This window comes from Cupressus sempervirens, chromosome 4, assembly GCF_028749045.1.
Source record: "Cupressus sempervirens isolate cs-2001-9-10 chromosome 4, ASM2874904v1, whole genome shotgun sequence".
Classification (NCBI taxonomy): domain Eukaryota; kingdom Viridiplantae; phylum Streptophyta; class Pinopsida; order Cupressales; family Cupressaceae; genus Cupressus; species Cupressus sempervirens.
Genome location: NC_143121.1, coordinates 409,318,675 through 409,332,786, shown reverse-complemented (window position 1 = coordinate 409,332,786; position 14,112 = coordinate 409,318,675). Strand labels below are relative to the sequence as shown.

General features: G+C 36.5%; 1 pseudogene across 1 annotated transcript in view; it reads right to left on the bottom strand.

The window, feature by feature from the left end:
• LOC149561787 (cysteine-rich receptor-like protein kinase 15) overlaps positions 1-5,724 on the bottom strand; it is a 147,623-nt pseudogene extending 141,899 nt beyond the window's left edge. The window contains exon 1 of the transcript XR_016364245.1: positions 5,522-5,724. The product of XR_016364245.1 is annotated as a cysteine-rich receptor-like protein kinase 15 (transcript). The remainder of the gene's footprint in view (positions 1-5,521) is intronic.
• Between the last annotated feature and the right edge of the window lie 8,388 nt (positions 5,725-14,112).

The following is a 14,112-nucleotide window of genomic DNA, read 5'->3' as shown; positions in this document are numbered from 1 at the left end:
CTATAAGAACTCTAAAATCTAATAGTCTGAGAGAAAGTTATGGTCGTTTTACTAAGACAGTCTTTTTACCATTTTCAGTACGATTTTTCATTTTTAATTTTTTTCAGTGACGAAAATTTCGATGGGATTAAATTTGATGGCCATCATGGGCTGAAACCAAAAAACTCTTTCATTTCCTCTGAACATGGCCAAACTAGGGCATATTATATATCAAATTTAATAGAAATGTCGACCCGGATCCAATGGTGAGGTCTTTTTTTTACCCAGGAGGTCATTTTTGCAAGCTACCCCCCAAAATCCTCATTTAAATGAAACATCCAAAAAAATCTTTTTGTCCAACAATTTCACATGCCTAAATCTTTTAACATCCCATCATAACAGCAAACCCAAAACCCTCAGATCTACAATAAATCATTCATATATCTTTCCCTTTTCTTTTATCCTCTCATGCATTCCCATGGATTCAATCTAGGGTTACAAACAATAAAACCATAGCTCTGATACCACTTGTAAGGAAACTTGGCAACAAAGAATATAACTGTTTCCACATAACCCATAATAGATCTGAAATAAACATGGAATTAAAATCCACATGCAAGAGATTAGACAACATACCCACAAAAAGTGACACAAGATATACCTTGGGAAACCCTCATTGAGGGAAAAACCCAGCCTCCAAAAGCATCCATCATCATGTATTATTCAGCAAAAATACCATTGCCATACAACCATGGAAGCCTTCATGGCCATAGCCACAACTAAGCAAACTATGTGAACAAACATGAATCCACACATCCCATGCCATGCTTTCAACCTTTACAAATGCTCCCTTGGCTAACCTGTCAAGCCTTGTCCCGCTCAACTCTTGCCTTTTGTCTTCTCCTTGTCACTCTCTTTCTCTCTACAACAACTACTCTTGTGGCTGCTTATATAGTAGCAAGTCCCACAAAAACCACTAAGTGGTATTACATAAACCATGTGCTAAAACCATGTGCTACCTAACCCACTGACCCCACATTTAATATTGGGCATTTAATTCTTTTCCCCAATATTAAATAATTACATGAAATATTTTCACAATGTTACAATACAACTCATCAAGAATATTCCATGGGAATCTTTACATGTTGCATGTCCATCTAGGCACAACATTACATAATAAAATAAAATAACAATATCATTCAATGTGTGCAACACCCATTATCTCAAAAGGCCCTGATGGTGGCCACTTCTCTGCAAGAACAACCGCCATGAAGATCATGAGGGCTGGATATTATTGGCCATCCCTATTCCATGATTGTTATAGGTATATGAGAAAATGTGAGAACTGTACTTTTTTCTTAGGCAAACAGAGACTTGCAGCTCTTCCTCTTCATCCTATCCAGGTGGATCAACCCTTCACCTAGTGGGGGTTGGATTTTATAGGCCCCATTAATCCTCCATCTAGTGCAGGTCATAAATGGATCTTGGCTGCTACTGATTATTTCACTAGGTGGACAGAGGCAGTTGTCTTGAAGGATGCTACAGAGCCATCAGTTGTTGAATTCCTTGATGGAATTGTATCTAAGTTTGGAGCTCCTTCTACTATCATCTCAGATAATGCCAAATCTTTTGTTGGAACCCAGATTTGTGCATGGGCAATGAGTCACAATATCTATCTGAGCACATCATCAAATTACTACCCCCAGGTTAATGGTTTAGCTAAATCTTCAAACAAAAATCTGATCAGAATCATAAGGAGAGTGATAGAAGACAATCAGAGGGTCTGGCATAAAAAATTAAGGACTGCTCTGTGGGTTGATAGGATAACACCCAAGAGATCTATTGGGAATTCACCTTTTGTGCTGGTATATGGTAGGGAGGCCAGACTTCCAATCTTGTTGGAATTCCCATCCTTGGAGTTGGCTCATCAGCTGGAATTGGTTGAAAATAGTTCCATGTCAGTAAGAATGGCAAAGTTGATTGAGCTGGAAGAAAAGAGAAACAAAGCTATGCAAACCCTGGAGATACACAAGCAGCAGATGAAGAAGAGTTTTGATAAAAAGGAAAGGGCCAAAATCTTCAGAGAGGGAGATTTAGTTCTCAAGTGGGACTTAGACAGAGCAAAACTAGGAAGGCACTCCAAATTTGATCCACTATGGAGTGGCCCTTATTTGATCTCCAGTTGCAAACAGGCCAATGCATTCCAGCTAAACAGGCCAAATGGTGAAATTCTGCCCATTCCAGTCAATGGGATCCATCTGAAGCCCTGTTTCTGAAAAGTTGTGAATCCATGTACATAGTTAGTTTAGTTGCTTCCTGTTGTTCCTGTTTTACAATAAGTGCGCGTGCACATGGCTCACTTCTTGAGTCGCCAGTTCTCAAAGTTTTGACAAGTCTCAAGTTGCTGAGGAGGTCCTGTTTTGTTTCCAAGTCGCAGAGACAGAGCCAGAGTTCAAGGGTTATTTTTTTTTTTTTTTAATGTTTTGATTTCCTCATTAAGGGTTAGGGTTTCTTGCAGCTCTCGGTTCCGTAACTTCCAGGCCCTCTTTTCTGACTCCATGGCCCAATGGATCATTCTCAAGCACTGGTCATGCATTGAGCAGGCTCATGCCCCCTACGAGTCGCCAGAAGTGTTACCTCTGGTTTTACCGCCAAGAATTTAAATTTTGAAAGTGTGGCTTGTGCAACGGTTAGTCTCGAATTAGTATTTTAATGTTACGACCTGCAAGTTTCTGGCCATCAGATCTAAGCGGTACCGATGGTTGGCGCCATCGCACTATAAAGGAAATGCGCGATAATGCCCTGACGACACGTTGCAGGGGTGGGTTCGACGTTCTGCGGGTCGAAAAAGGTTCTTAATGCCCTTGGCACTATGTCACTATCGCATATCAATCGAAAAATCTCCATAGCGACATAGCGCCTGGCAAAAATATTCACGACGGCGAGTTTCAATGACCGGCAGAATCAGGTGTTGCGGCAACAAATCAGAAGGGACCACATGTGCCAGGTCAGAGTTCCTATCGGCAGGGCAAACACAGTCGGGGCTTACGATCACCATCGTCGGATCAGCTTGGATCAACGGTAAGCGCCATCGCGCTATGGAGGAGTTGCACGAGGGTTACGACAGCGACATCGCACCATGGTGACACGTGTCAGGTGGGGCCGTGTCTCAAGGTGATGCCAGATGTATCAACATGGAGGGTAGAAACACGAAGAACAATGAGTCCTCATGATCATCGGATTGGGTCACATCGACGAATGGTGCCATCTCGCTATGGCGGAGATGCACAAATTTTATCATGGCGACATAGCGATCATCCGCCACGTGGATTGACAGGGCCAAGTCACCAAGGATTGCCAGGTGTCATCCAGAGTGCGGTGCAGTTGCAGACATAGCGCTGAGTGGGATGGGTCTGATCGCAGATCGCAGAGTACTGCAGGTTAGAAGTTTCATGGCGGCGAGCAAACAAGTTTCACGGGCCAGAAGTTTCAAAAATGGCAAGGTGCCATGGCGCCAATGGAAAACCCATGCATTTTTTGATGGCGACATAGTGCCCAAATAGAAAGTTCACCGTGGTAAGGAATGATCAAATGGATGGGTCCCAGCGGGTGCTGTGCAAGCGCAGTCGATGTGGCGAATTAGATGGGGACACATGTAAATCTCAGGGCACACTGTCAGTAGTCGCTATGGCGCTATGAGAATTTTGTCTCGATTTCCACATAGCAACATGGCGCCTAGCTGACATGTGGTCGCTCTGTAGATCAGGTCCTGGGTTGCCAGCTAGTGTTTCGACAAACCAAATGAGGTGGTGCCATGTGTATGAGTTAGTGCATGGCGTACAACGAGCCCAGTAGTCTCAGCATGAATGGCGAGTCTTCACGATCGTCGGATCTGAAGGGATCTATGACTGGCGCTGTCTCACTATCGAGACTTGCCCGGGAGTTAACGTCGACGACATAGCGCCCATGCGCCACGTGCCCTGGCGGGGCCACATTTCATGCCACCGACGTAGTTAGATTCAAGTAGCCAACAGACCAACAAGGAGATGCCATGTGCCAGCGGGCCCGACAATTCAATAGAGAAGGTGGGTCGCGGGAGGTCAAGTTTTGTGACTGTTGGATTGGAAATGGATCAGTGGCAGGCACCATCTCACCATGGCGAAGCTGCAAGGTTTCTTGCATAGCGACTTGGCACCCTTTCGCCACATGTCGGTGGGTCAAGTCTCGCTAGGATGCATCACTGAGGTGGTGCCAAACAAAAAGGGCCCAGTTGCACGAAAAGGGTGGTAAGTGCCCAGTCAAATGTAAAAGACTGCCAGGGTGGCGAGATCGAAGTTGTGATTGGCCTGCATGGCCCAGTTGGTTCGTCGAGCTTGTTTGACTGATCGATCCTGATGGGTACACAAATCATGAATGATGAGAAATCTGGGTTTTGCCACAATCTGATAGTGGGATTAATTGCTACCAACTCGGAATGAATGCCAAGTGCAGGAAGACACTCCATCCATCCGGTCGATCCATCTACCATGTCAGGAAATGTTGTGGCACCGTTCCTGTCTTCTCTAGGCTCTTTCTCAAAGGGATATCAGATTTCTTGGTATGTAGGCCATATTCAGATCAGATCTTTGATTGGATTCTCAAGATGGAAAGTTAATGCCAGTAGGTGAGAAGTGAATGTAATGCAGAAATCTTAAGTTATGCCTAATCTATAAAGGCAATTTGGTGATCTGTTCTTAGGGTCGACTCTTCCTGATTTTCTTTGCTGCTGCTTGCAGACTTACAGTATAAAACCCCTTTGTCTTTGATCTAGATAAAACATCCTATATCATCTCTTTCAGCCATCAACGTGTATGTGTAGCGTTTTGCCTCTCATTGATGTATTGTTGAGATCAGTGGTCTGCATACTGTATCTATCTTTGGCCTATTGGATAATATACAAGTGAAATCTTTTGTTCCTGGTGTTATTCAATTGGTCTCCTGATCTGTATGTGGCTGTTGGTCGATATAAGTCTGAATGAATGTATGACCTTGAATGTTACCCTAGTTTCGTAGTGCATACATGGGCAGAAATGAGTCTGAACACTCTGTTTTGGTGCATCACCACCTAAGATTAGACTAGGTAGATTTTCTTTAATGCTCTCTTTCTCCCTTTCCCTTCTAAGAATAGATAGATGCGCCCTAACAGTAAGAGGAAGCCGGCCTTCTCCGGAGACTCAACCTCACAGTTCAAGTCCCACAGCTTGGAGGTTGTTTCCATGTTTCACTAGGTTGTCCTCGCACATAGGCCTTGGACAAGGGTGCAAACCTATGTGACAACAGTAGTCATCCACTTTTGTTTGATTGACAAGGGCATAGACCTTAGTATCTAATCTTCAACTGAAATTGAAGTTATCATAGTGATAGAAATAGTCATCCACCAACACCAGCCCACCTATGGCGTTGGCGCACTTTTTTATAGCAACATTGTGTGCTCGTGTTGAACAATTCGACCGCTGATACATAACCCAAACACTATAGCAGGCCATAGACTTTATTGGGCTATATGCCACTGGAAGTCCTGTCAAAGCTTGAGCTTTGAGGCACGTTACAAGAAAGATCATTGATAACTGTATCCAAGTTTATGGAGTATGTACTCCCCGCTGTGTAAGTTGATCTCATTGTGCAAGTAGAGATTAATGGATGAACTGAAGGCAAATTCATTAGAAAGAGTAAAACAAGAAACATTTTCTCTTCCTTCCGCATTCTCGAGTTATTTCTTTTCGTTCTAGCTGACATCGAAATGCTATTGAGCTCAACTATTCTTTGAATAAACAGAGGTAAATTATGATATGATTTCATACACTGCAAAAATGCTGAAATGTAACAAAAATTCCCAAGAAAGAGGAATTTTTTTGAAAAGCAGTTATTCCTACACCTAGTCTCCATTGTCTTGTAGAAGTCACTTTCACACTGTAGCCATTATAGCGTTTAGAAATCTTGTGGAAAACTTTTGCACGAGTACCTGAAGTAAACTTTTCTATGCACATGGGAGGGCCAACGAATGCAGTATAAATGTTTTGATAGTAATAGTTTTTTCAACAGCTAATGTGTGCTACTTTCGCCTAAGCTTGTTTCGGGAAAAGTGTGGAATATCCAAGGGCCCGTTTGGGAACCGCTGGAATAGACTTTTTCTTATTCCTAAAATTTTCCAATTTTCTGTTTGGGTCCATTAGTTAGGAATTGGAAATAGGTATACAATAGGAATATGTATTTCATTATTGCTTAAAAAATGAGTTTCTCAATTTCATCTAAATAGGTGGAATTGGAATAAGTGATATCCACGTAAGTGATTTGTTGCGACAGAACTACTGAGCAATTGACTCACACTTCCTATTTTCCAACTATTAGTTGAGTGTTAGAATAATTGCTTTGAAAAGTTTTTGGTAAGCTATAACCACTTGTTTGGGTGCAAAACTTGAAAGTTTTTTTGAAAGGTTTGTGGTAAGCCAAAACCACTTGTTTCGGTGACAAATCCAAAAGGAAATTCAATTTCATTAGTTGGGGCAAATCCCAAATGGTTATGGGTCCACCAGTTAAAAACTCACATCATAATGACACAGGGAACAAATTGATAGTGAAAAAGGGAGCCAATTTTTTTAATGTTGTAAATAGGTACCTAACAAGGCTCAATGCCAGGACTTATCCTATCTAAATTTCTTATTGTAATTTCTCCCACCGAAAGATTCTTTAGTGATAGAAATTAAGGGAGGGTGTTGGAATAAGTGATATCCATGTAAGTGATTTGTTGCAACAAAACTACTAAGCAATTGACTCATGTTTCCTATTCTCTAGCTATTAGTTGAGTGTTGGAATAATTACACTGTTGAATGAGTAATTATTGTTGTTTGTTACAACTACACAAAAAGTTGTTATTGACATCTTCCAATCCATTAATAGGTTACTGAGTAAACTTGTAGTTCTGTCATCTTTACCATCCTTCACACATGAAGTCAGTTGAGATTTTTTGGGTTCTAGAAAATGTAAAAGTCTCTATATATAGAGAGGGAATTGCAGTGCAATAATCAATCAATAAAAGCTATTTTCTCTTCCATTATGTTTTGTGTTGTTGTTCTCTTCTCTTAAGTTTATAACGGTGTAATTATTTCAACACTCAACTAATAGCTAGAGAATAGGAAACAAGAGTCAATTGCTTAGTAGTTTTATTGCAACAAATCACTTATGTGGATATCACTTATTCCAACACTTATTCCTAATCTATGTTTTACTTTATTGAAAAATACAAATTTTCCAGTCTATAAAAAATCAGCCATTCATTTTAGAGAATATTGTACTCAAGTTTCCTGATTTTTTTTGGCACTCAAGCTTTTCATCGGGTAAAAATATCTCCATTTTCTCATTTTTTATTCCAGTTGTAGGGTTTTTGGCTACAGTATGAGTTCACATTACAGGGTTCCTTAACCCACCACTAGGTTTCCTTATATACAACTTGGCTAGGTATACATCTTCTATTCCTTTTGGATCCCCATGCTATGAAATGCCCACAACCCCTAAATTTCTTTTCATGATTAACTATTGCTGCAAATATAATCCATGAGAGTGTTAGGCTTTTCAACCCTCATTGGGGTATTAAGAAAAGTGAAGAAAGTTGCAGCTGCTCAAACATGCTACTCATTTGGGAAAAAAGGATTTCTATTACAACAAAAGAGCAAGTAATTTACAAACCAAAATGACGTTTTTGGAAGTGCCGAAACAAAATCATCAAAATTATAATGCTGACCAGCCTTTGATCTCGGTAATATTTTGTTTAGTGCATTTTTGTTTTTTAAGTTCTTTCAAATAAACAATAATTTGTGATTTACATTTACTTTTCTTTGTTCTGTCTCTTTTGTAAAGTGTATTCAATAGTCTGCATTGCTAACTTATAGTTTCCTTTAGAACATTTAAAACACCTTGAGTTTGTATTGAAGGGGACTCTTTAGGCAGGAATCATTGATACCCAGAATAGGTATGGTGTCCATATGGTTGATTCGGCCAAAATCAAAATCAAAATTAAAAAACAACTCAGCCAAAAAATGATAGCTTCTCATGCTCACTCTCATTATTTTTGACAATAGATTTAATCATATTGACTCTTCCATTCTTGAACTTTGTCTGGTAGATGTCTTTTAAATTAGCAGCAAAAATGTGAATACAAGATAGTCAAAAGTCAATTATAACTTTATATAGTTTTATTTACACATTAACAAATGCTTTGGATGGTTTTTTTTATAGTTTTTCCTTTTAAACATCTTAATATGATTAATTGGCTTCACTTGTATATGGGTATACAAGATAAGATGAAACAATAAAAAAGATGATATTGCTTTTCACTATGGTTTCTATAAACTTACCATCACTCCAATCCAGAGTAGCGTATATACGGTGATATTGCTCCTCCTACAGCTTCCACCATTAACATATCTGTAGCTTATAGATGAATAGATGGTGTCTAAGTGCATGAAACCACATATACAACTGTAGACAATTACAAAATGCTATTTTTGGGGTCTATTTTAGTGCTATCATGGTTTTGAATTGATGAATAGCCCTGAAAGGTCTGCTCATGTTCATGATGTGGTACATCTTGATAGTGCATCCAATTTGTGTGCTCTCAATTAGAATTTATCTCTAGAGTGTAAGATGCCACAATACAAAAGAGATTGCTAGTTCAACTCACACTAGAGCTAATGTTGTTCTTGAGAATTATTAAGCAATCAACTACCTAACACTTACACAAACCCAACACTCATTTCTTATTTTCTTTGGCATCTCTAAAGATCTACATTTCTTGTTTGTAGAGATTCTCAGTGAAGGGAATCTCTTTGTTTTCCCTATGGCTATGGTGCATTTTATTAAGAATTTTGGGAGAGGAGAAGCAATGAGTTTGTCAAGCTTGTATAGTAAGAATCTAGGGGTTGTGCTCATTGCAAAAACTCTTTTTCCTTCAAACTTTGGAGTTCCTGATGATGATCTAGCTAGAGCTTTTAGAATATCAAAGGATGAAGTCCATTCCATTGAGAAGGTCATCTCAAGTAGGAGAGATATGAGATATGGATGGTTGCCTACTTATATGATGTTTATGATTCAATTCATCATGGGGTAAAAGTACAATGTTGTTTCACCTTTCAGGCTGGCTTATCAGAACAAAAAAATTTGAGTATTTCTATCCAAAAAACAATTATGTTCAAACATATGATCTTGATAAATTTATTCTAGCTAAGTTATTTATGGTCTCACACATTTCCAATTGGAAATGTCTATTAAATGCATGTTTTATACTAGTTAGTATTCAATTACTAAAGAAATACAATTGTTTCAGAAAGCTGACATTTCAATAACACTCACTACTTGTTATGATACTTTTTTTTAAACATATAAACACCATTTTATAGAGCTCAAACTCAAGAATATTCTTTTATAGAATTTATATTGTTTTAATTTGATATAGAATATTATAATTAAAAAATTTTGTAAGTACGTATTTTAACACTCAAGAAGATGTCAATTTTGGGAAATAAAAAAAAAACTAAATCATATTTAAAAAATAAAAAAATTATATGACATTCTAGAGGAGAGAGTCCACTTCTAGAATCTATAATTTTTCTTTTGGTTGGAATAGATTTATTTTGAGAAACATGGTAGGAGATGAAAACTATTGTTTTGAAAAAGTTGAAATTTGAATTGTTATAAAAGAGAAAATATGGGTCTAAAGCCAATTTTTATTCTTGATTGTTCTAGCTACATATGTTATCTATAACATAATCTAAGATCAAAGGGAAATAAGTTTGTTTCCATGTAGTTTTGCGGTGAGAACTAGACCCCTAATTTCTAGCATTTTTTAGCAACAAGAAGTTATCTTCAAAAAATAGGAAAATATATAATTTATTATTCCAAATAATTATTAAAAATTATAATCCTAAACTTCATCCATTTATTCACATTTCATTAGTTTACCTCATTTTCAAATTCTAAATAATAATACCAGTTTTATGTCATTGAAGATGAACAACTATACTCTTGTTAGCCTTTTCCTTTATAAAAGGGTGACACAGGTTTGTGCTTTTACCCCATTTGTCTCTATGTATGTGTGTGAATATCATGTTTCTATTTTAATGTATAAACTCTATAAATGAAAGAACAATAATGCATTTGACATTTCATACTTCATTCCATTTTCATTCTCAAATTGTTTAAATGTAGATTGTCCCTTTGAGCTTTGTCATGCTTCCTCAAATGGGAAGAGGGTTAGGTGTTGGTTTTTAACTAGAAAAGAAAAATTCCATGAAAAGTAAAGTAAAAATGTAATCTTGAGACCCCAAAATCTCAATCATTCGACAAAATTAATGAAGATTCACTTTTTAAAATAACTTATCTCACAAATATGCATGTAAATCAAGAATGAATAGATCATGCAAATGAGTATTACAAAAATTTGATCCTTTTCATACATAAATGTTTGACAAGATCCTATTTTTGAGACATTATGATGGGTTGCTGAAAGTAAAAAAGGTACAAATTCAATGCCAAATTACTCTCATGTTTATTTGAAGCATATTGGGAAAACTACCAAATGCTAGTGATTCTTCTAAATTAGGTAATCAAAATACTTTCCATAACATTAGAAAGATCGATCCAAAGAACTTTAATTCTATTTTTAGGAATAAAGGATATGTAATTATTAGGGTTTAAGGGTCAATTTTATGAGGAGATTTGAATTAAATGTATACCAAATTATGTTTGTAGGCAGATTAAATGTTTCTAATTTCACAAACAAAAACCCAATAAAGAAATTCTTTATGTGAAGTGTAGTTGACTATTAGAAGATGGTTGATTCTCTTTATGATGATTAATAAGATTATACTTTTTTAATACTATATATGTGTTTATAGGGCATTTGATGGATCATGCTAATGATATAGAAGTTTACAGAAGCATTTTTAGGAAGATCATGCTCTTGCATGTACTTGTCATTTTTCTTGCAACCTAAGTAGTATTAATAGTAGCATCTTACAAAGATGCTATGAGACAACAATACAAGTAAATAAGAGTTGCTTTTCCTTTCTATAAATGTATAATATATTCCAATGGGATAGATTTCCATGACCAAGTATGCATGACTAGAGGAGCTTTCATCAAACTTTCCAATATTCTAAGGGAGAGAAGGATCATTAAATGTACAATAAACATGAAATTGGAAGAACAACTAGTCATGTTTCTAGATACCCTTGGCAACAATCTAAGGAAACGTAAGATTGGCCATCACTTTGGTCACTTAGGAGAGAATGTGAGTCGTTACATCCACAAGGTCTTGAAGGATATCATACCGCTCCATAGAAATTAATTTTTGCTCCCTTCTCCAACTACTCCTCAGGAAAGTCTTGGGAAGGACCATTTTGATCTTTACTTCAAGGTAAGTCTCCTACTAAGAAATACTTTGTTGCTTCAGTATATTGTTACATATTTGACTATAATATTTTCTACTCTAGGATTGTATTAGAGTAGTTGATGGGACCCATGTAGCAGTTACCATTGATGTCGATAACCAAGAAAAATATTGCAATAAAAAAGGAAACTTGTCACAAAATGTAATGGTTGTTAGTTTCTTTGACTACAAGTTTAAATGTGTTCTTTTTGGTTGGGAAGGTTCAATTGTAGATAGTCATGTTCTTGCTTTGGCTGTATCAAGAGAAAATAGCTACAATTGTGAATAGCTACAATACTGCATTGACACTTTATATAGAATTTTCATTCATTTTGATATATGATTTGATTATTTTGGAATAAGTAAATTGTTGAGTGTGTTTTTAAATTTTGTATTATGCATTATAGAAAGCTATTTTATAGATATATCGTCCCTTCTTTATCAGCTCAATGCATTACTTTATAATGTGTTTGAACCTAATTTTCACTTTGTCCAAATTGGAGAGAGTCCATTGTTCTAAGTGTTTGAACTTGTGCGTTTAGGTAATAGATAATGATAGAGGTGTGATAGGCTTACTTGAGGTGAGAGGATGCATTGAATTATGTACAATGTTCATGAGGCTCTTTGTGAAGGGAATTCCCCTCATATTCATTATTTGATAGAGTTTTTCAACTAATTAGATTTATCTTAGGTATATTTTTGGCATTTTTTTTTATAATTTTAGATTGACTATTTTTTTAATATGGAAAGAACTAAAACATTTTTTGTTTCATTCAAGTGAATGAAATATTAATTTTTTTGAGTTTAGATTATATAGTAATATATTTTAATAAATTTTACTCGTAGTCATTGGCTTCCACAATGTTAACCATATTTTATCACAATATTCTTCAATTACTTATTACTATCCTTTGTCACAATGGAACCCCTAATTGAAGAAACATTTTCTACACTTATCTTGACATCATACATGAGGAGGAAATTGTCAATTAAGATTAGACATTTTTCATTTTTATCAAAATATTCTTCAATTTCTTATTGTCATCATTTGTCAAGTGGATGAGCAAAAAGGTATGCCCAGTTGCTACACCTGTGTAGGATTTTTTCATTGGAATTCACAAGCTAGTAGGTCTTGTAGGCTCCTATATTTCTCCCTACTCTCTATTTTCTCTTCTTTTGCCTATGCTTTCTAATAATTTATTCCCTCATAATAATTTACACTTCTTGTAGTCTTGTCCAAAAAAATTTGAGCCCTTAACAACTCTAGGCTTTTTTTGCACTCCTAATTTCAATGATTCTATGTGATCATAACTCCTCAAATTCCTTGAAATGTGAGGCTCTATAAGCATAGTGATGTAATGGAGCTTGGTGGGACTGATCACAAGGTGATCAACTGGTCCAAAAACCCTCTTCACTAAAGTCCTTCAACCAAATCTCTTGGTAAAGCTAATCAAATGTGCAAGAACCAATCACAAGTGCTACAAGGATGATACCAAGTTATCATAACCATATACACAAACAAGGAAAAAGCTAATCACTAGGGAACCTTATGAACAAGACAATAATTACAAGTTGCTCACAATGCACAAATTGACCAATTTTGTGAAACAACCTTAAACTTCTTTAGATGAAGAAGGAAGACTCCAACACATTGGAAAATAGTATGTGTAGGTCAGAAATGACATGAAACAATGGTTAAAACCAAACTATGTAAGTTTTTCCATATAGTTGGTTTGTTAAATCATCAAAAAATACTAGTAGCGCTTTTGATGAAAAATAAAATTTTAAGGAAAAATGTCCACACAACTGAGGGAAAAAAAATTCAGTTTTGGACATCCTTTTGGGACTTACAAAATGTAATATCCTCCCCTGATTTGAACTTTGACTTGTAGAAATTTAACTTAAGGAATATTGTCAAACACTTTGTATGCAAACTCATAAAGCTGATTTCCTCAATAAATTGCTTTCCAATGAGTAGATTTACGAACAACTATGAAGTGACATTAAAATGCATAATACACATCATAACATTTTCACAAACACTTGGCACACATTCAACAGTATATGAAAAATCTGGAAACTCTTTTAATCTACTAATAAAATGGTGATTTTTAAATGTAGATGTGCACTTACAGCTGCCTTAAAGGCTACAACAACTATTCAGACTTGTATTCAACAATTATTATGAAAAGTATCAAAATTTGACAGAAGAAACCTAGAATTAGTTGTCGTAGTATTTTGCAGATGTAGTTGGTAGCCCTCCAAACTTATAATTAACTGGAAAAACAAGTAAACTTGATACCAACACTGTTCACGCCGTACTGTAGCAAAATATTGTTCATGCCGACTGTAGCAAAATACTGTTCATGTGGCACTATAGCAATAACTAACTTCAGATCTGCACCTCAAACCCTTGTAAATTTCTTTATGCGAATGCCCCAAATGAAACCCAGTGTGTTTCCTGAAGTGAAAACACCCTTGATCCTCCTGACTGTGTCTTCCAACAGCGAAGAGAATGCTAGCAAAGAGGGATTCCATCCTCCAAGCTCGATAATTAGATATCCAACAACATAACATTAATCTTCATCCAAGCATACAAAAAAAAGCTCTTCCATTTCTTTTATAGTGTTCTCACAAGAGCTCAATCCTTTGTTTTCTCAATGTGGGAT